General features: G+C 41.2%; 1 protein-coding gene across 5 annotated transcripts in view; it reads right to left on the minus strand.

The window, feature by feature from the left end:
- The window catches only part of SRPK2 (SRSF protein kinase 2), a 142,459-nt gene that overhangs the window by 67,737 nt on the left and 52,162 nt on the right, over nt 1-22,560 (minus strand). The gene's annotated exons all lie outside the window — the stretch shown is intronic.

Raw genomic sequence — 22,560 nt, forward strand, 5'->3', positions numbered from 1 at the left:
TAAAAAATGGAGCCTTGTTTTTCTGTATAAATGTTATACGGTAGCTTAAAACTTTTCAACTAGTACAGAAGCAAAAGACTGAATAAAGAATAGAAAAGACCTGCTGGATCATTAACTTTTTTTTGTTGTTGTTTATTTGGTTGGTTGGTTGGCTTGGTTTTTGTTTTTTTTGAAGAACCACTCAAAATCAGGATTGCAACCTAAAGCCATTAACATAATGACGTTAATGTTAATTGGTCAAATTAGGAGGACAACAGAACTGAAAATTTCCAAGCCCTATCACTCTTCTAACAACACAAAGTTCTGGTTTTGGTTATCTTCATATTAAATAAAGGACCCCCAAATAATATACTGACTTCACTGATTCTGTGTGTGACCTCTAGACCTTCTATTTCTATGATAACACATATAAAATGCATGCCATGCACACACAAATCAACCACAAAAACAGGCAAGTACTGAAAAAGGTTTGTCCAGTTTTGTGTGAACCCCACGATCGTGCATCTACCTCACGTATACTGTGATTACCTTGTTACTGCCACCAAAAATTATCTTGTAGCTGCTTACCAGATTGCCTAATACCCTAAAAACATAGAAGTGTAGAATATATACCCTCCCTTTTATATGTTCTTTATAATGTTTGAAAACCTGTAAATTATCATTATGCAATTTAAGTGTTTTTCTTGCTTGTTCTTTCTTTAGACATTAAACTACTGTCTACATTGGAAGATTCTGTAGGTGGCTAAAAGAATTATGTGATTATGGCTTTAAAGACACTCTGGATGATTAACCTAAGAATCGAGATGAGATGTGAGTGTTTTTTTTCCTTGTTGTCCCCTCCACCTCAGTCTGGCTTGTTAAGGATTCAACAACTCTGCCACTTTAATTAAAACAGTGAGAACTACTAATGCACATCTGACTCATCCAGAAAAACCTCCAGCAAAACAGAGGAGATACCAGACTTGAAATTCTATTTAAAATATGAAAAAAGCTGGATGAGAGAATCAAAAACGTTTTGGAGAGTAGGAGGGGAAGAGTTCAGAACACCTTCATAACTTCTGTATACATTTCAAAAATAAGGTACAAGTTTATTTCTTCTCTGTTCTCTACATGGCATTTTCAAAATAATAATAAATAGGGAGAAAATAGCTATGGCTTTTTGCCTAACACACAAAATGGCTTCAACAACTTACCATTCACCATTTCAAAATGTTCTTAACAATAAAGGACTGTTACAGAACTATTTGCTAGAACAAGAACATCAAGTTTGTTATTTTAATTTTACTGTATAGTCTGAGCACTTCCAAAACCAACACACATTCACTTTATCTTGTCTCGAGACCTTAGGCTTTATTGAGTGATCTCCATCGCCTAAGCTCTTTAAAAAATCCCGATGAAATTGCAAGGCTCCGTAGTTAGATACATGATTTAGCCTTGCAATGCTACTCCAAAACAGCAGAACTGTTATTCTACCCATGGAGAAAGAATAACCAATAGTTGAAGATTTTATCCTAAAAATGCTTTTCTTACCTGAAGAGAGTTCAAAAGTGATAAAGTACCAAGTATGGCCCATTAGTTCTCCACAAGAGAAAAACTAGGCTTACTTGTGCCATTTTCACATTACAACTCAATCTTATCAAAAAAATCAAACCTGTCTTGACAATACACAACGCTGGTTCGACCTCTGCTAGCAGAACAGCTGCACTGGGTCAGAACCAAGTTGCATCTAAACCATTATCTTATTCCTGACAGTGGCTAAAATGGCCATCCTCCCAACAAGGGAAACATGACAGTAGCCAACTACTTGCCCAATCTGCAGTAATTTGCATAGGGACTTCTTGGACCACAGATGGTATTTAACAGTCTTCAATGAAGTAGTTCTCTATGAATTGAAGACCTTGGACTGTCACCTCTTGCACTCATGAAATTTTAACACTAACATCCTGTTGCAAGGCCTTCCACACACTAAACTACCCGCATTTGAAGAACAATTTCCTTTTGTTTTTTCAGAAACTGCCTGCATGTTTCCTGGTATTGGTAGAAACAGTGAAAAATTATTTATTATTTACTCTTTTTGTGTCACTCACCATTTTATAAACCTTTATTTTACCTCCCCATTGACACTCCCATTCCAATGGGAAGATGCCTGGCCTGCCTTACCATTCCATGTGCAGAAGCTGTTTCACACCTGCCATCAACCACCTGACTTCTCTCAGTCACTTATCTGATTGTATTCTTTCTGAGATGGAAAGAACAGGACAGAGTGAAACATTCAAGACTGGGGACACGATATATTTACACACTGCTCACTATTCCTTCCCTGATAATCCCCAACTTTCTACTTGTGGTCCTGTTATGGCATTGAGCTATGACTTTGAGGGATCCAGTATTCCTCCAATACTGATATTTATCAGAATTACCTCTTAAGAAACTGTCAGAATGAAGCTTCACAATTGTTTTTAACTGACCAGGTCGATGTTTTTAGCACAGGGGACTGCCTTGCCATCTGCTCGTGTCTGACAGACTTCCAGGCATCCCTCCTGCCCGCAGCTGCGCCCACGTCACTCCCTCGCCCCGCTCCTCTGTGGCGATTTTCAGGCTGATCAAACCCCGAGCCAACTGAGCGCATCGGGCACACCGGCGCCAGCTCTAGCGATGAGCAGCAGGAGTAAGTGCTGAGGATAAGGTGAGACTTGAAACGTGGACTGGGGCCAACTGTGAAACTGCACTCTTCATGGGTATTAGCAGTAGGAAGCATCTCCTCCACTGACTTTTACACGGCGCCTCAACGGCTACACAGTAATACACACAGCACTAATGGCTTAAATGTTCATTACTGACTTCTCGTGAAGAACAAAACTCTCAAATTACAACAAACATGGGGGACTGGTCCTTATGTTTCTCCTGTCATGACACTGAAACAACCACACACCCCCATTACCTTCTCCTACTCTGTGCAGTACGGATGGCCTTGTTGGAAAACCACCAGCCTTCTTCTTGGGCTTCGGTGTCATCTTAACCAAGCTATGCTGACCTGATTAATTAGACATTCTGCACTGTAAATTATCATAAAGAGGAAACACAGTGGGTTTGAACAGCTGTTGGCTTTAGTAACGTAGAGAAGCTACGAGTGAAAAGTTTATCAAGATGGGTGTTGGCTCCATTTTGAGCTGAAACAGCCTGCCAAAGGGAAAAAAGCACTTCCCTTGCCAGGTGTTGCCTTTCTTCTCAGAAAGGAGCGGAATCGTGCAATATTTTTAGTCCCTGATATCCGAACCCTGATTTCTCAGGTCCCTCTTTCTTTTAAAGCACTCCAGGGAGATCAGATGCCAGCACCCTCACCAACTCACCTGGTCAAAGGCTTGCTGAATCGCAAATACACTTTTCCTGCCTCCCAACAGGACTATCAACAAGGCAACCCTGTCTCCTGGGGTTACAAAGCCTCTGATCAGATGTCTTTTCATACTAGCTTCATCCAGTTATGTACTGTCCTAACTTTAAAGCTTAAACATCTTTGTTGGAACAAAAACATAACAGACTTTGGGCACAGCGAACTTAAAGCAGCTGTTTTGATCTATAATGGGTGCTTTCATTTTTCCAATGAGCCTTTGATGGCATTTAGATCTCTAGCTCCCAGCTGATGTACCCTGATCACTGAAATGGACAAAGATACTCCTAAGATTATTTTCTGAGGCTTTTTTGTTGTTTTTTTTCTTTCAATCCAGAACATTTTTTAAGGTTATTTTTCATGTTATTTTTGAACTAGGTTAGTATTTAGAAGAATTTTCCACCCCAAGACTTGTCCAAAATAAAGCTTTGGCATTGATCACAGATGAGAACCCCTTTTCTCACTCCACAAGTAACTGCTTGTCGCTGTGCATGATAAACTAAGGAGGACATTACACTGGGAGCACATCACTACTTGATATTCATCCTAAAATGATGGCCAATGCCTTGCCTTAGCAATGCTTTCATTCTCAGAAATACACTGGCAATGCATCACAGAAGGTGTGCTGCATTGTCTAAGTTCACAGGTAAAAATACTACACTAGTTATAAACCTACAGCTGAACTACTAATGGAAACCTCACTGACTTCCAGAGCCAACATGGGCCCATAGATGTTAGTACCAGCCTTCCTGTCCGTTTTCAAGAAAGAAGCCCCAATTCTGGAGGGTTATAATTATTGTTCCCCAGATATATGCTGAGCTGATGGCCCCCTGGAGCCTTTCCAGTTTTTGTTTGTTTTTATTCTTGTTTTTAAATCAATGCCTCTACTCTTGAACCTTTGTCAAGAAGGAATGCTTTAACAGAGCTTATCAGGGTCACTGCTGTTAGTAAGAACTCCTGAGACAGTAAGTTAAACGCCTTAACCACGCGGATTAATAGTTGCTGTTGATATGCGAAAGAGGAGATAAGACAGATACTGGATTAATTAATGCTGGAGAGAGACTGAAAAAGCAGAAACTGTTACAATGCTAGGATAGGCAGCTATCCCAGCCGTTTTGGAAAAGAGGTGATTGGAAAATCATTTCTTCTCCTGAAGAGCAGGACATTTTATGTCCAGGATCCAGCAAAAAGAAAATACAAGTCTTAACTTTCATCCCCCCAGACTGGAAGGAGTTTACCGATAAGGCTCTACAGAGGCAAAAGTTGAGAAGTGCTTTGCAGTTGAGCTCTTCTATGCTGGCACTCAAGTGGTGGCTGACTGGGTGATTTTGGAACGGGAACCACACATCCAAGAATACCTGATGATTTTTTCTTACTATTCTTATTTTAATATATAGTAATCCCCAAATCCTAAGCAGTACACTAGGCTGAAAATCTCGCTATCTAATCATTTATTAAGATGAAAGAAACGCCTGCCTATGGAGAAGGCAGACGTTAGAAGAATTACTGACAGAGGAAGAGTCACAGTCCTTCCTAGGATCAGGCTTGCATTCAATCCTTACTAGGACTGAACCCAGTACGTGGAGTCATGCAAAAACCCTAATAAGACATTTGGTCGTTAAACAGACTGAAAAATATGCCACATTCTTTCCATCAAACACACAAGTATCCATCTAGATTAACATGTTATTTTTTTTTTTTTTTTTGTGTCAGAATTTCTGCTGAATCACAGAGGGTGATTTGCAACATTTCCTTTTAAGCTAAGTGCTAAGGTTTGCAAATTGCAGTTATAATCATAGTGAGGACCACAAAAAAAAATCCACAAAACAATGCTGAAGCACTGAGACTGACCTAGAACAAGTGCAAGAGAATCCTATACAAGTTTTAAAAACCTAAACATTAGTGTCATTGTTACTGCTATGAAAAAAAAAAAAAGTAAAAAAACACTTGGCAGGTTGAGGAATATGCAATTATTGCCCTCTCATGTGCTCTCTCTCCTCCCTCCCATCATGCAGGCTCTGGCATCTACCTGATGCTGATGGTGGTGAGCTCGGGGGCACAGAAGACAGGACACAGCACAAGGTGAGAAAGCTGTGGTAGGGGCAGGATCACTCCTTTCAGTCACAAAACTGTTAGGCAGAGGCCAGCCCTTCTGTTGGAACTATGTGCAAAACCTCATGTAGCTCGCTGGGACGTGTAAGTAACGTGGGTAAGCTTGTAACGTGACCGGTACCAAAATCCTGTCAGGAGAATTTGCCAAGCGGAAATCCAGGAAACATCCACCTAGCAGACAGCTGGGACAGCGTGAGGTATCGCTAGCTCTCTAGATACTTGGTTCTGTGCCAGGGATAAACCTTCCTGCAGGAAAGCAAACAGAAGAGACTCGCTCTACCAGCACTGCACCCAGCGTTCCCCTCTTTAGCCCAGGTCCTTCCACAGACCGATTCCTCCGGCAGCCCCGAGCAGCCCCAGGCAGCTGATTGCTCCCCGCAGCACCACTCTGTGCTAGGCAGGCACACAGCGAGCACGTGCCAAAGGTTGACAACAACTCCAAATTTCCCTCTGTAACATCAAAGAATTCCAGGAGAGCACAAGCGACATTCAAAGGTAAGCCAGAGTATGTGAAAAAAGGACAGAATGATCCCAACTAAACCTTGGTTCCTCTCTGAGCCGTAACCTCACACACAACATGGAGAGATGAAACTGCCACCAGTTTCAGGAATAACAAAATGCCCTAGAAGTCAAAGCTGTAGGCATGCAAAAGAGGTTGAGAGTGACCCCGGCCTTTCATTTTGCCTGCAACAGGCTCAGGTCTTTTCAGACAGAGCACAGTCAGATCCTGAGGGAAAGCGATGACTTCTGCTGCTCTGCTCGAAACCCCAAGGACAACTCCAATACAGCACTGATGAGTCCTAGAGGGAGATGCAGCAAGCTTTCCTTGGGCAAGACTGGTATAACCATGAGAGTGGATAAAAATAAGATAGAGACAGGACTACAGGATGAAGATGGGTGTTTCCAGCCCATGTAGGTCCAAACTGATGCAGCTCATCAAAACCAGGGTTTTACTGCCTCAGTCAGCAGCTGTTTCTTCCAGATAATGCTTCGAGGTTTGCAAACTGCACTTGTAACAGCAGCGAGGACTGCAATAAAAAACATCCACAAAAAGAGCACTCAAGTGTTAAGACCAACCTCAAACAAGAGCAAGAGAACTCTAGGTGAATTTTTAAATTCAGCATCTCCTGTTAGTAAAAAAAAAAAAAAAAAAGGCAAGAAATACTCAATTAAGTTAAATGCTGTATGTTGCTACTGCTATTTGTAACAAACTCCTGAAGACAGACTGCATTTACGTGTGCCATTATACCTATGCTTTGCTGGAAGCCATTAAACAGAATTCCTCAAAACTGAAGTCTCGTTCCTTCAAAAAACCAAGCACTGTAGAAATATCATTCGGAGAGTACCCATGCGATGTCTTTCATTTGTCACTTTATTTGGAAGCAGCAGACATTTGCATCTTTCACAACAAGAACCTCCATCTTTAGAAAGCCAGGTCACTTACAAGAAAACTTGCAAACAGACAAACCACAATCAAACAGACAACGAAAGAGAGGTTAGCGTCTCTTGTGAATAACAGATTTCCCTTTTGTGTTTGTATCGTTACTGAAGCTAATTAGATCATACCACCACCACTGCCTTAATTATGTTTACGTCTTCCAGTTCAACATCAGCAAGTGCTGCTCTGAAGCACACCAGTACAACAAGGTACAATCGACTCAAACTGTTAAAAAAAAAGAACAAGAAACCTTAAAGAGTACATGACATGCCTTAAGCAAAACGCAGTATTTTTAACTGATTTTGCAAAAAAAATAAACTAGCCATGTCAGCAACACCAGAGCAGTAAGTAGCAATAACTAGACATATCTGCCCAAATTAAGTTACATGAAGCCCATAAAACTAGGAAAAAGATATTGAGAAAGGATGGAGTTATTTCTACAGTAGAAGTGTTACTGCCCCTTCCTCATATTTCAAGCCATTTTTGCTCCTTAACTTTAACATAAATAGCACATTTTGTAATTTCTAGTAATTGCCTCTTCCCTGAAGATTTTCATTTTGAATTCCTATCAACAAACCAAATCATAATGAAAAAACTTACAAACTCTTCAGCTCCCATCTCACCACGCAGTTAGTGACTCACTCAGAACACATCATCTCCTCTGCTACTTGCTGACACAACTCCACACAACAGCAATTGAAAGCCTCCAGTCTGGCCCAAGAGAACCCTGTTCTGTATTTTGATGGAGATCCAGCACTTTCTAATGCATGCAGGGAAACAAAATTGTGATTGAGAGCAGGCTTCTGCATTACTATGAAATTATAGGATTGAATGCTAACAGCAGCAACAAACGTGCCAGGAAGTAACCAGAAGAAACTTCAAGATTTTCAATCTTCGCTTACATTTTATATTACAAAACTTTGATTTCTAACTCAAGAAGACTTGATTAAAAAAGGACTAGATTACTGGGGAAAAAAAAAATAAGCACTATGTACACCAATCCCTTCCTCCCTTAACGAATCTTAATGAATTAAGCCACTCATCATGGCCCATATACACACAACTTTAAAAAAAAATTTAAAAAAAAATATCTCGGAGTAAAAAGATTCTACTGAATCTAATTCTTAGTTCACCATCTCAAAACTCTTTAAACAACATAAATTTTATTAGAGTGAAAATAGGAAGTGGTTTGTGCGATCGCCCGAAGCAGTCTGTGATTGAATTCTGTAGACCAGCAGACCGAGATGAAACTCTTGTCAATATTTTCCCCTATGAACACCACATAACCCTGCCTCCAAAAATTCACTTTAATTGAGCAGAAATTGTTTTCTTTCTCGATTGCCTACTGATTTTTCAGTGTTTACAGCAGGCTTACCAGCACTACCTGAAAACCTACCTCACAACGTGATGTCCTATCCGACCAACACAAGGAGCAAAACAGAGGACACAAAGCAGATGCAGGTGGGACTTACACCGACTGGAATGCTGCCTCCTTCCTTTTATCTGCTGCAATGTAAATCTTTCAAGTTCACATTTGAACAAAAATAGCAGCAGTCCCCTTATCATCAAACAGACCTTTCCTGACACCAATGCAGTGCAATGGATTTTACAAGTAAATCCTTGTGCACCAGCATCCACGCTGGCATTTAACTGCATTATACTCATAATTAGCAAGTGTTAGCCTTATTTATTTATATTGAAATACAATTGTCCCAATTTCACTTAAGGATAAAACACTAAATAAACTATGTATTCCTAATCCTCCTCTTTTTCTACCAAAAATTCTCATTACCAAATTCCAACCCTAAGTGTACTCAATGAGCAATGTTCCTTTTTTTTTTTTTTTTTTTTTTTTTTTTTTTTTTTTGGAGTATCTGCAGTTTACTTTGTATTACTTAGATGCAGGTCACAGGCAAAAATAACTTCCCAGATGTTTCATTACGAAGAAACTGTTGCAGTTTGCCCTGTTACTGCCTCCCAACAGCTTCTACAGAAACTAAAGTAATGTTTAAACACCTTTGTCACTGGTAAATTAAGATGAAATTGCCCAAGAACAGGAAAGGTTCTGCATTGTTTGGCTTATGACAAGCAAATCAGTCAAATGTCTTGAAGGAGTTAAATTACCATATTGTTAATTAAGTTAATTAATTCAGTTAAAAGCTTTCTCCGTAACAATTATGGATATGAATTTATCATGAAGCAAAAAGAAAGGAAGCCTTATTTTAGAATCTGCTGAACATTTACTAGGTGAAAAGCATAATTAGCTGTGAATAACTCAGACCAACCGAAAATAAGATGCAGTAATAGTCTGTGTTTCTGAAATATGTGATGCTGATGATCAACAGCAACCAAATGCCTCCCTTACTGAGCACCCTCGTCTGCTCCACATCCACCACAAAACTTCTGCCTGTAGGTCGGAGACCCCATCCCCTCCCTAGATGGCAAAACTGCAAAAACACCGAGCACCAAAGTGAATCCTAAAAAACAGCCAGAGGAAAAAAAAAAAGAAAGCCTAGCAAAGCCCTTGTTACTACAGTAAGCAAAACAAGAGTGCAAGAACTGGACCAGACGGACGTCTTTGGGACTGGCGTTTCTTTTCAAGCTGGGTTTCGCCATGGCTAACAAACAAGAACATAAAGAGCAACATAAAACAAAAGCTGGGTAGCTCTCCTGTGAATTTCTTGGCTACTGCAAAGGTGCTGTCAACAGAAAAAGACGACCAGCTAAGCATGCCCGATCTTAAGATCACAGTTGAAGTACAGAAGCCTGAAAAACAAACTCCTAATGTAAGAAGGCTTTATTTTTGATCAAAAAGTAATCACTTTTAAGAAATCTAGTGTGCTTTTTTCCTATTAAAGTGTTCGCTGAATTTCAGAGAGCTAAGCTTTGTCTGAATACTGTGTTCATGGAGTTGCAGGACAGCTGAGGTTGGAAGGGGCCCCTGGAGGTCACCAGGTCCAACCTGGTGTCTCGGAGGAGGCTGACCTGGAGCTCGGCACCATGCCCAGCTGGGTGCCAAACATCTCCACAGATGGTGATTCCTCACCTCTCAGGGCAACCTGTGCCCTCTGTTCAACCACCCTCGATATAACACATTTTTCCTGATGTCTAAACGGAGTTGATTGCACTTCGGTTTGTGCCTTCTGCCTCTTCTGTCGCTGGGCACCACTGACAGCTCCACCCGCCTTATTGCCTCCATCAGGATCAGCTCATACACTCATCTCCCTGAGACGTCTCTTCTCACGGCTCAACAACCCCATCGCTCCAGGCCTCTCCTCATGTGACAGAAGAAGCTGTCTGCGTGTCCTCCATCATCTTTTGCGGCCTTTTCATGGCCCTGCTGCAGTTGGTCCCTCTCTGTCTCACCAGGATGGTGGAGAGGGGAGGAATCACCTCCCTGGGCCTGCTGGCAGCACTCGGCCTCATTGCTGGCTCCCGTTCAGCTCTCTGCCCATCAGGTCCTTTCCTGCCAAGCTGCTCTCCAGCTGCGGGCCCCCAGCCTCTGCTGGTGCCTGGGGCTGTTCCCACCCAGGTGCAGGACTTGGCCTTTCCCCAGATTGAGCTGCACGAGGTTGCTGTCTGCCCAGGCACCAGGCACTGCTCCCGGAGTTGTTTTGTTTGCAAACTGGCTGCGGCTGCACTTTGTCCCATCGCCCTGGTCACTAACGAAGATGTTACACAGTCCTGGCCCCAGCACAGGCTGACCGCTGGAGTACGGGGTGGAGATGGCTCCAGCTGGACACCGTGCCACTGCCCACAGCCCCGGGAGCCCAGCAGCTCAGCCACATCTCAGTCCTCCTCACCTGGCCCTTAATTCATCCGTTTGTCTATCAGGATGTTACGGCAAGCAGTATCAAAAGTCTAGCTAATGCCAAGGTAAAGAAGAGACACTACTCATGTTTTATCATTGTTTAATATAATTTAAGCCCCTAACATTTTTGTCCTTCCAATCGGAACTTTTTTTTTTCCTACATCTGAATCAATTCTCTTATTCCCCTTGTTAACTCTAGCTCTTCTACGCTAACGTACCTGGATTTATTATAAAACCTTTGTCAAAGAAAAAAAAATATATGCAGAAGTACACAAAGTACTACCCTATTTTCACATCTCTAACTTTCACTTCATGCAATCCCTATCTCCTTCGATGTATCAGCACTTAGAAATAAACTTAAAAAAATAAAGCACGAAATCAAACACGGGATAACAAAGCAACCAGCCTGCACAGGACTGGCAGTAGATGGTATCTGAGCACAAGGAGTGGGCAACAAGAACGAGGCCTGAGGCAGGGAGCGAAGGGGAAGCTCTGGGATAAAACTCCTCTGCAAACGAAGCTCAGATTTCTTACAGGCGACGGCACAGGCATGAACTGCTGCTTATGGACAAAACAGCTATGGCTAAGGAGAGGCTGAGGGCAGCAGGAAGCTGTGCAACTCACAGAAGCAGAATGGGTTAGACCTAAAGGATCTTGCCCTGGAGAAGCCCAGGGAGGAGCTGGCAGAAGAACGTGGCGAGGAGAGATCCTAAAGAAGCTCCCACCTGTCCAGGGGAAAGGCCTGAGCAGAGCTATTTGCAGCAAAGGGCAGGAGGCTTGGGATGCCATGCAGCGTGACCTGCGAGGAAACCGCAGAGTCCAGCGAGCAAATAAAGGTACTACAGGGTGCATAAAGGCCTCTTTGGAAAGCTGTATTTTAAGTCTGCCATTGTTATCCTAAAAAATTGATGGCTGTGATCACGCTACGCTCTAAATAATTCTGCACTTGGCTGCGATCAGGGCGGAAGGTTGGGCTGAATACCTTGCTTTTTGGTCCAAATAGAAAAGCAGCATTAGCTCTTTTATGTAACAGCTGTAAGTAAACAAACTGGAAAACGCTGTCCAAAACCCTGACGCATCAAATCCAGGCGGACTGTAAGGTGTGGGGATTCAAGAATTTTCTAAATATCAATTATGAAATTAAAGGAGTTGGGAAAAACTGCTCGCAGTTACAGATGCCTCTGTGTAGCAGGTAGAAAAAAGAACAGCAAAAATACTCCGCCTGTGATCTCAGGAAAGAGAGTCGTGTGGTTTTTTCATTTAGTATTTCTTTTTTTTTTTTTTTTCCCCTAAGTACAGCACTTGCTAGACAGGCAGACTTGAAAACATCAGCAAAATAGCTGCCTGTTGCACTTTGTTTCTACTCTGCTCAAGCAAACAGAGCTCTGTTTACATTCTTTGTAAATAAACAGGGCTGTGCACACACAGAAATCTCACAACCCTCAAATCACATAATCTATTTTTCTTCCTGAGAGAAGCAACTTGGCAAAGCCTCAAGTACTAGCTAGCTTTTGGGCTCTTATATTAGAAATAATACATGCCAGGTTTTCTGAATACAGATGTCAGATGGCCAAATATTGGCTAATGTGTGCTGTGGGTCTTTTTTTTTTTTTTTTTTTTTTTTGGCCTGTTCAGCTACCCTGTAATGGAATTGAGCAATCTGCAGGGCTTGCAGGTCAAATTAACAATAGCCTTCCTGTCCACCTTAGAGACACCACTCCTCTTCTAAACAAGGATGTGTGCTTGGTTTTGTTTTTAATTGGCAGAAGAAATAATTCTTAATTGTTACTATCAGATAGCTCTTTTCTGGGCCAGGAGCAGGAAGGATGGCCAGTCTGAGCTGGATTATGCCCCAGAACTCCTTACCTATTATTATATAACTTTGCACTACCTTACCTCAAGTGGGTTTTGCAACAAGCACAGAAGACAAGTTTGGCGGAGTAAGTAGCACTACTTGCTTGTGGTCACTGTTGAGCTTTGTCTTTGTTAGATGTATGAGGCTAACGACTCCAGCAGGTGTAAATCTGAAGCACACAGTATATATTTAACATGCTGTAAGAAGACACCTCAGTTTTCCTTTCCAGAAAGGCAAGTCCACAAATGAGTTAAGTAGCCAAAACTCTCCAACTCGAAATTTCAAGACTGAGTAGTGGCAGAAGAGGAATCGAGGATTTTGTATCCTCAGCTGATTGTAATCTTTTGGATGCCCGTGTCAGATTGCCAGAAATTCAAACAGCCCTAAAACCAGTTTTGACAGGTGCGACTGGCAGACTAGTGTTAGGTTATCTGATTGAAGGGTAATCACAATAAAAACAGAGCCAGCAAGGATCAGCGGAAAAACAAGAGGCAGAGAAATCCTAGCAAGCTAATCAGTGAAAATGGAAGCACCTGAATCAGCTGCTCCCAAGACCACCAACTAGACACCATTGTCCCCCAGTGAGAAACCCACAAAGAAGAGTCCAGAAGGAAACTCTCCCCAGAAATACCTTAAAAGCTAAAGGTTATTGCCTTAAGGGGTACAAGATTTATGGGATGCAGGCAGAAATAACATTTTGGGATTGTGTAAAACGTGCCATGAGATTGTGAGAATACAGAAGACGTTATGAAATAATTAGGGAAAGGCACTAGAGGTGGAGAAAGACAGGGACAAAGGTGGATAAGGGAGAAACAAGCATGGGAAAACAGCAGCAGAAGAGGATGAATGGGGCAGGGGCCAACAACGAAGGGAGACCGCTGGGCCTTGGTGCCAGCTACGAGACCCCTTCAGAGCAGCTACAAGGGGGACTTGCAGCCCTGAGCTGTTGGGAAGAGGAGCAGGACCGGGCTGTCTGTGCAGACGCTGTCAGTGCTGTGTGTGCTTACGTGGGTACCAATAACAGCATTGTTCTGTGTCTCTGCTGGTCCACGTGGCCAGCTGCATGTGCATTTCGTGTGTGTTGTGTGTGTGTGCACGAACGCACACCTACTGGGAATAACTGCTCAGCCTCATTAGGGGCTGGCCCTGGGGACACAGGATCTGCAGCAGCCCTGCACTTATCTCTTTAGGCAGGATGGAAGATATGCCCATGAGACCCAGAGCCCTCCAGCTTTGGCTACCTCTAACACCTGGCATGGCTGAAAGGACACAAGTTTCGTAGCAAAGCTAGCAGGAAGACTTGGAAGGAGACGAGTATAAATCCACCCTTGATTTGAGTTCAGGAGAAAAAGTCCTGCGCCTGTTTACGGTGTCCTGGCATGTGCTGGAACTCACTCAATTCTGTTCTGCTACATTTTGTAAACAATTTGGTATTTAAACAACAGCAGGAAAAAAAAGTATTAGCATTCTCAGGCACCCTTCTACTGCAATTGGACGGCCTCTGCTTCTTTTAATAGCCCTTGAAATTCCACATTTGAAAGGAATCTTTACTGGGTCTTTCTTACGTGTTTTCTTTTGAAGTCAGGGATCAATTGTACACCATTATAATGGCAGAGCAACACAAATAAAGCAAAAATACAGATAAGACAAAGCAGATGTAAATTAAATTACACAAACATATTTAACAGGTTTGCCTGCAACTCTAAATACCAGTGGTGTGCACACAAAAAGACACGCACACTGCAGCCACAGTGCCAAAGGAACAGAGTCAACACTAATTTATGGCCTCAGCAATCCACCCACAGGCAGCAAATGTAACATAGGGAAGATATTTTCTGTTCACTTTTGTTTTTGTTGCTTTGTAAGCTCTGTGTTTTCACTTCTGCTATGAAGTGCAAATACTCTGAGGAAGACCATGTTTTGTATTTGGCCACCTAGACCAATACTCTGACACATGAATTACCTGGGATGGAGCCAAGTGAGACTTCAAAGCACGTTTAAGTAAGAGTCCAAAGTCTTTGTATATTGGAAATATTTTAATTGATAAAATTTATTTCAGAATCACTGCAATCGATCATCTCTTTCATATCTCTTAGGCAAGTCTTGATTCAAAGCAGTATTAGTTTTCCCAGAAGCAGACACCTCTCCCAGCTAAGATACCAGGCAGCAGAGGAAATTCCCAATTCTTGTCACATAAGCAATAACCTAAGCCCATCACAAGGGCTTTACACTGGCAAAGTGGAGCTGACAAAGCAACGCTCTGAGAATACCTCCACACAGTCTCCAATGGTAAGGTAACCCTTTTATAGAAGGATTCATAAAAAAAAAAAAAAAACAAAAAAACAAAAAAACAAAAAACCACACAGCTAATTCCAAACATCTTCAATTCTAGGTTATGGCACGGAATAAACAGAGGGTGGTGTGTCCATTTCGTATGGGGGCATGGCAGGAGCTGAATGTTTCTGAGCTGTGGCTAGAGCAGCTGAAGGAAAAAAGACGGGGAGAATCTGTGGTCATGATGCTGGATAGAAAATACCAAAATGGCTGCACGCTGAAAGCCTCATGAATTTCAGAGCCCCTTTCCACTTCAACAAAGAAAATAATCATTGTGGGATATTTTGATCCTCTACCTGTAGTAACAGTTACAAAATAAAATACTGCCTCTTTATAAGGACAAAAACGATTCAGTTTCTGCCAAAACTACTGCTAATATTTAAGCTTTGACAATACAGAAAAAAAACACCATAGCTTAAGAATAGCTTCTACACCAGTATGGCTTTCAAATCAGAGAATCATTAATGCTGGAGAAGCCCTCCGAGACCATCTGGTCCAACCACCCCCTACCACCAATACCACTAACCCATGCCCCCAAGCACCACGTCCAACCTCTCCTTGAACACCCCCAGGGACGGTGACTCCACCACCTCCCTGGGCAACCCATCCCAGTGCCTGACTGCTCTTTCTGAGCAGAAATGGCTCCTCATTGCCAGCCTGAACCTCCCATGGCACAACTCGAGGCCATTCCCTCTGGTCCTGTCACCAGTTATCTGTGAGAAGAGGCCGACCCCCAGCTCCCCACAGCTTCCTTTCAGGTAGCTGCAGAGAGCAATAAGGTCTGCCCTGAGCCTCCTCTTCTCCAGACCAAACACCCCCCGTGCCCTCAGCCGCTCCTCACAGGACTTGTGCTCCAGGCCCCTCACCAACTTCATAGCCCTGCTCTGGACACGCTCCTTTCTTTGTCCCCCAGAAGACAGACACTATTCCCCATGCACAGTAGCACTGAACAAGAGGAGTAAGGATAGATTTGGGGCCCAAGAAGTTGCTTCATAAAAACAAAGCACCAAACTTTACAAATATTTGACATGACTCCAACGTCACTTTGCCAAACTAAGTAGCTCTAAAAACTTCTTCCTTCCATGTGATTATATTGCTCTGAGTTGTGGGAGAAAAAAAAGTCTTTGAAGATTAGCCAGCAGAACACTGAAATACAAGTGTTTCACAAGCTTTCAGGAGAACAAATACGATCTTTTACTAAGTGTGGGTATCACCAATCTACAATAATTTATTGTTTTGGAAATCAGCAAGATAAAGCAAGAATTAGGACACATTACTTGGTACAGAAAGGTTATTTCAAGTGCCCTCTGAACATCCTGTTAAGCAGAGTGGCCAAAATTTCATACAAACAGGACATCTGCTGGGGATGTGGTTCTGGCCTTGAGCACTGCCCAGCCACAGAAGAGAAGCGATCAACCAGCCTGATGGGCCTAAAACCAGAAGCAGAAGAGGAGAGTTGTGTAGATGAACCTGGTAAAGAACTGGCACTCCTTCAACTGTAACATAACATGGGCAGAACTTGGAGCTCTGTATGTTTGTTTTGTAATCGGAACTTTAAAGAATAAAAAGAGAAGAGAGAAGCAAAAGAAATGGACATAATCCACCTTCCACCTAGTCACCATCGGCAGCATGAGTTTGGTAGGCATCCTAGGTGAGATGACTTCCACGTATGGCTTTTTTTAAAGGTAATAATGACTGGATTTTGGCAGAGAGCTTACCCAATTCTAAGGGTAAGTCTTGAAGAAAATAAGAAGCATCTAGGTTAGAAACTGGCCAAGGAGTGTACAATTCCTAAGGACTTCTAGTAAGACACCTTCTGGTCACAAAACCTTTGAAGAGGTATTCTTCAATCACACAAAGACTGGACTGATGTCCTCGGAACTATATGGCGAGATTCACAGCAACTCAAAAGCTGAGATATTACAATTATCCTGATAATATACTTATAATAGATAAAATATGTAAGAAAACAGAATGCTTACATGGGCACAAATTTGCTCAACTTGTTGCTTAGCACCTCATGACAACTGCATCAATTGTCTATCAATGAAAATACACAAAAGCATCATAGTAAATGTATGAAATTACATAAACATCTGAACATTTCGTTATTCATTTGGAAGTACAGAATGAGAACATGCAGAAAACCTCAAATTAGTTTGTTCTGTAACAGCACACTGACAACAGAAACACATTAATCTGGTATAGGTACACAGTGTTTTGTGCAATCTGTCAGCCAGTGTTCCCAGACCACTTGTCTAGGGCCTGCAGTGGGAATTTTACTGAAGTCATGCTTAAGACAGTGATTAGGCAAAAAAAAAGTCTCAAGTCATGAAACTGGACTATTCAAATTCGGAACAGGAAAGGATTTGCTTAAAATTAAACATTACTTTTTCTCGGACCTTTTATGCCAAAGTAGAATTGGATACATACATTTCGCTTGGAAAGAGAAAGCACATTGTTCAAAGCGTATGTTTTCAATCTTTTTCATGCTCTTCAGCCATTAACTGTTATAATCATCACTGGCTTGCTTGAATTAGTTTCCAGTGAAGGCCAGTTCTCACACAGGAGAATCTGATGCAGCTCCCCAGCACCTTCAATCTCTCCCTTTCCCAAGATCTCTCATCTTAGTTCCAACAGTAAGTGCCAACAACCGAGATTTGTGTTTTCAGAAGGTATGACAAACCTCCCTGTAATAAACATCTCAGATGCCTGTAGGATGAAAAGCTCCTAAAACTAAAAAAGTGAAAAATTAAGTAGTGAATAGAAGATAATCTGAAAAACAGGGACACTAATGATACATTTTATTTGTGATTAAATATCAAAATGTGATTTTCTTAACACATAGCAGAAATTCCAGACAGAGACAGGAATAAAAAAAATCCTGTCATGGAAAAGGAAAATACACTCCAAATTCTAAACCTTTTTAAACTTTACTGATGAGCTGATACAGGCACTATCAGCTCTAAAAAAAAAAATGTACAAAGTGGACCCTAAAAATATCACCTTGAATGAAAAAGCTGCTCTGCAAGTGGCTTCTTCTACGTTATTTCTGCTGTTTTTTTTTTTTTTTTTTCCTAAACATGCACAGTGGCAAGCTGCAGCATTCCTAGCCTCTGCATCCCTTTCATACTTCACTTAAGTCTGTCACAATAAAACAATTAGCATGTGAAACCTTTAATATGAAAAACACACAAATGGCAGCATTTGTTTCAGTCCAATTTTAGTAATCTAAAATTAAGTATCTGGTCTAATACAGTTACACAGACACACTGTTATTGAACACATCTAGTTCTCCAGCAAAAAAAATGCCTCCCTGGATAAACAGCTTCCATCCCACACGAAGATAGGATAATTCCCTCCCTTCTTCTAAGATAAAGTACAACAAATTGCAGGATTAGATTGCAATTTTGAAAACAGGGAACTAATACACACTGTTCACTGTTATCATGTATTATTTTAAACAAAACCGAAAAATTAAAGTCGGACAACTACTCAAAATAACTTGAACCACCTGTAATGGAAGTTAAATGATATTTCTTTTATACTAGAAAAATGTAAAGAGGGAAGATAAGGATAGTTTTAAATGGATTTTTAAGTGTTAGTGAAGTGATTGAGTAGTCACATTATCCTGATAATTATTTTTTGTTTCAATGTTAGTTACACAAATAACAACACAATTATCATCTTAGAACGCCCTGTTATCCGCTAATTATTCCAAAACATTCATCTGACACACAGCACTGCCGGGTCATGCTGAATGTTGGGAGCTGCTGGTTCTTCTACTCCTCAACATGTTTTATTTCTATAGTTCATTACAAATGACACTTCTGCCTTAGGAGAATCAGTGCATCCACAATTAAATTAAGAAAACAAAACAAAAAAAAAAATAACCACATGTTCCTACACCCCAAGGAATCTTTCAACATCAGCGTTTCACAATGCCTCTTAAATCAACTAACATTAGATCTCTGAAAAAAGGAAACAAAATGTACTCGGTCTCCATCTTTTTTTCTTCCTTGCCATTATTTTAGGTTTCTTCTTCCTTTACTTTATCCCTGACTGCATTCTTGAGATGACCTGATGAACAAACCATGTAGAAGCATTAAGACATGCATTTAACTTGCTCTGGAAAGATAAATGACAAAGATGGAGGGGTATATGTATATATAGCTCACGGCTAAATAAAACCAAACAAAAATAAAAACAAAGAACAGTTGTCCTTAAACCTTGCCTGCACCACCCCACCCCAAATACTTCTGTGCACTGAACAAGAACTTCACTGTCCTACTGTCATTTGAAAGCATTTTCCCTTTTCTGCTATGCATGGAACCCCTCAGAAGGGTGAAAATTGAATTATACATACAATGGCTGTCGACTTTAGGACTGCTCATGAGTGCTTGGCTGCCATCATTTGTTTTTGTTGTTGTTCCTAAATTTTTGGGGGAAGAACACTGAAGCATAAATTCATTTGAAAGCAACATGTATATGCAGCCTGTACAGAAAGGCAGCAGAAGAGACAAATGTGTCAGATGTATGGGCCTTGCTAACAGCCTTTACCAGGAACATCTTGTGGCAGCAGTGCATCAGTAAGATGACATATGTAGAATTTGGAATCAGAGCTTAAAAAAAAAAAACAAAACACAAACCACCAAGCTTTTTGCCCTAAAGTATGAAAATGAAAAATACTACGTGGAAGAATGACTTTCCCCAAATGGCACAGAAACTCACAAGAAGTTCTACAAAGCCCTTGAAAAGGCAAAAGGAAGCTCTACAACCCAAGGAAAAGAAGAGGGCATAAGTGATGTGGTAGAAATAAAAGTATTTTTGCTTTCTTTGAGGTTCTTGCAAGACCAGCCTCCTCTGCCCAGCTCCTGCTCTTGACTCCTGTATTTCCAAGAGCCCAGATATGCAAGCAAGCCCTGCTGGTGTAACAAGCCAGCAGATGCCACCTGAGCCCCCAAACATCCAGGGGCAGCCTCCCCTCCAGCTGCCCACCAGCACAGGGAGAGGGATGCCACAGGCTGATAACGTGGATGAGCATGGCACTAACACTCAGCATTTTGGGACATCAAGGTGCTATCTCATTTTATCTGCCTAACCGAACACTCCCCAGAAGAGCAAAAGGCTCACATCCCCCCATCTTATCCCCCCCATCTCACCCCCTTCCAAATGAAAGTTTTTCTAGGCAGGAGGTGCGGGGAAAGGAAGGAGGAATCTCATTAAGAAAAACAGCTCAGGCTTGCCTTCATTTACTTTCCAAGGCTATAATATCTTTAACATCTCAGAGGATCCTCACCACAAAGGTTCATCTCACTTTCTTCCTAATGTCTCCTAAAAGCCTCTTGGAAACCTAACAAGCAGGTATCCTTAGAGAACGCTGCAGGATTTCCAACACTTGGAGCTCCCACAGCAGCCAAACCAGCCATTATATTCCAGCTTCCTTCTGACCATTTTGTTGTTGTTGTTTCTTCCCTCTAGGACAGGATAACACACTGAACTTGCCGAGCAAGCAGGAAAAGCTACAAACGCCAAACTTGCCTGTAAAAACACAAACCAAACAAACCAGAAGGCAAGCGATGGGCTCCTCTCTCTGTTCCTAATTCCTCACTCTCTCTGCATGCACAAAACACCTCCTCTCCTTCCCTTCCTGACATGCGAGCAGTGTCTGGCAGCCTGCTTGTGTGGAAAACAAGAAACAAGCCATGGGCTCTCTTAGATCTCCCACCTGGTATTTCGGACAACTCAAGCTCCTCAAGAAGTCCAACCACTATAAGCAAGGACAAAAATTAATGAAAAAAATATGCCAGTGGGAATTCACTTTGTGTTTGTCAAAAACATACACGTTTTTGTGCATGTGAGCTATAAGCACACACTGCAGTTTCACTACACAGCAGTCTGAGGACAGTTTTGCAGTTCGGACATTCAACACTACTCTCTTTTTTTCTTCAAAACACGGCAATTTTGCAAAGGGCCTTGAAAGGAACTGGAAGCTAATAGGACAGACAGCACTGTTTCATAACAGCTTGCAAAAAGAATTCAGTCTATTTTTAGATGCATGAAAAGAATGTGGTTATGTTAAAAAAAAATCTCAGATAATGCATAAAGGTTTTTGGGTTTTGTTTTTTTTCTTTTTAATCCATCACCGACCGTGTAAATTGTGCAGCTGATGTGCCGAATCACTCTCCAGGTGAACGGTACCACATAATTAAATCCTCAAAGGAGCAAAGCCTGTGTGTGTATACAACATCCACATTTGAATCTTTATTGCAAAATTATGCATCGTGCTGTTATAAAATCTTACTTTTTAATGAATGGCATTTAAATTAATTTCAGATGTATCCATTTCTAATTATGTGTAATAATCCTTTACAGGGACCAATCCATCTAGGACTAGCCTTAGTTCAATTATGAGCATGTTTTGCTCAAACCCAGACTGTTCTGTTTTAGGGTGCTGCATAAAATTTGTATTTCTAAATGTATACATCAATTATATACCATAATCCCTCTCAGCAATGCCAGATCTATAGAAAAGCCTTTCCAAAAATCAAGTTAACACCTGTTTCCTCTACTGCTTTCACCCCATCATCCTCTCTGTTATCACCACCATTTTATTAGTCTTGTATTTAAAAATTGTAGACATCAGAGTGGAACAGAGGTAAGCAAATAAACATCATTTTCTTTCATGATGAGTAATTTTGAATAAATCAATAAGATCTATCTCAAAGCTGTTCTCGTATCTCTCCATTTTGGAAAGGTGACTTAACAACCCACTCCCCCCCACCATTTTCTGTATCTCTCATTGCTGGTATTTTGTTATATTACAGCTACTGAAAGGCAATACAATTTGCTTCTACACATCATACACAAATATAAATCTAACTAAGCTGCTCTTTTTGATTTTTTTAAATCATGCATGCCACACAGTCCTCACTGATTTTGAAAGATTTCTTTTACCCTGTTATCTTAAGACAGCTTTCAATACATTAGCATTTCTTTCTAGACTGAACCATTCGATAAAATGTACTTCAGATAATAATTTCAGCTAAACGTACAGTTCGAGTGCATAAAATTCATATATATATTTTTTTTTTTTGCCAATGCCCAATATTAAAATGGCAAAATATCACATCCGGTTGGTCTTTTGCACACAGCTGACATGATTACTGTAAGTAATGAGATAAAATCCATATTCCACTGCTCCAGATTTAAGCCATTTCCGAAATAAAAATTTCCTCTTAAAATTCAGTGGCAAGCAAAACAGGAGTGAACAGGCTGGATCACATTAAAACAACAAAATAATCGCAAAGAGGTCATTTCATGTCAGAAAACTCAACGTGCATTTAGTGCCTCAAAATATTCCTTTAAAATGAAACAGCTACTTAAAATTGTAATAATCTGATTGACAGATAAAATAATTGCTTTAAAAACACTTATGAGTCATTTTGTCCTTACCTGCAGGCATGAACCATTACTGCATGCAGTGACTGCTCCATTTCCTAGCACAGACTTGAACAGGGATCACATCTATCTTACAGAATGTGACTAATTTGGGGATTTGCGATTCCTGAGCTACTTTGCAAAGGACACTCCCTTTCCACATAACAGGACATTAAAATGCT

The sequence above is a fragment of the Aythya fuligula genome, chromosome 1, assembly GCF_009819795.1.
Source record: "Aythya fuligula isolate bAytFul2 chromosome 1, bAytFul2.pri, whole genome shotgun sequence".
NCBI lineage: Eukaryota > Metazoa > Chordata > Aves > Anseriformes > Anatidae > Aythya > Aythya fuligula.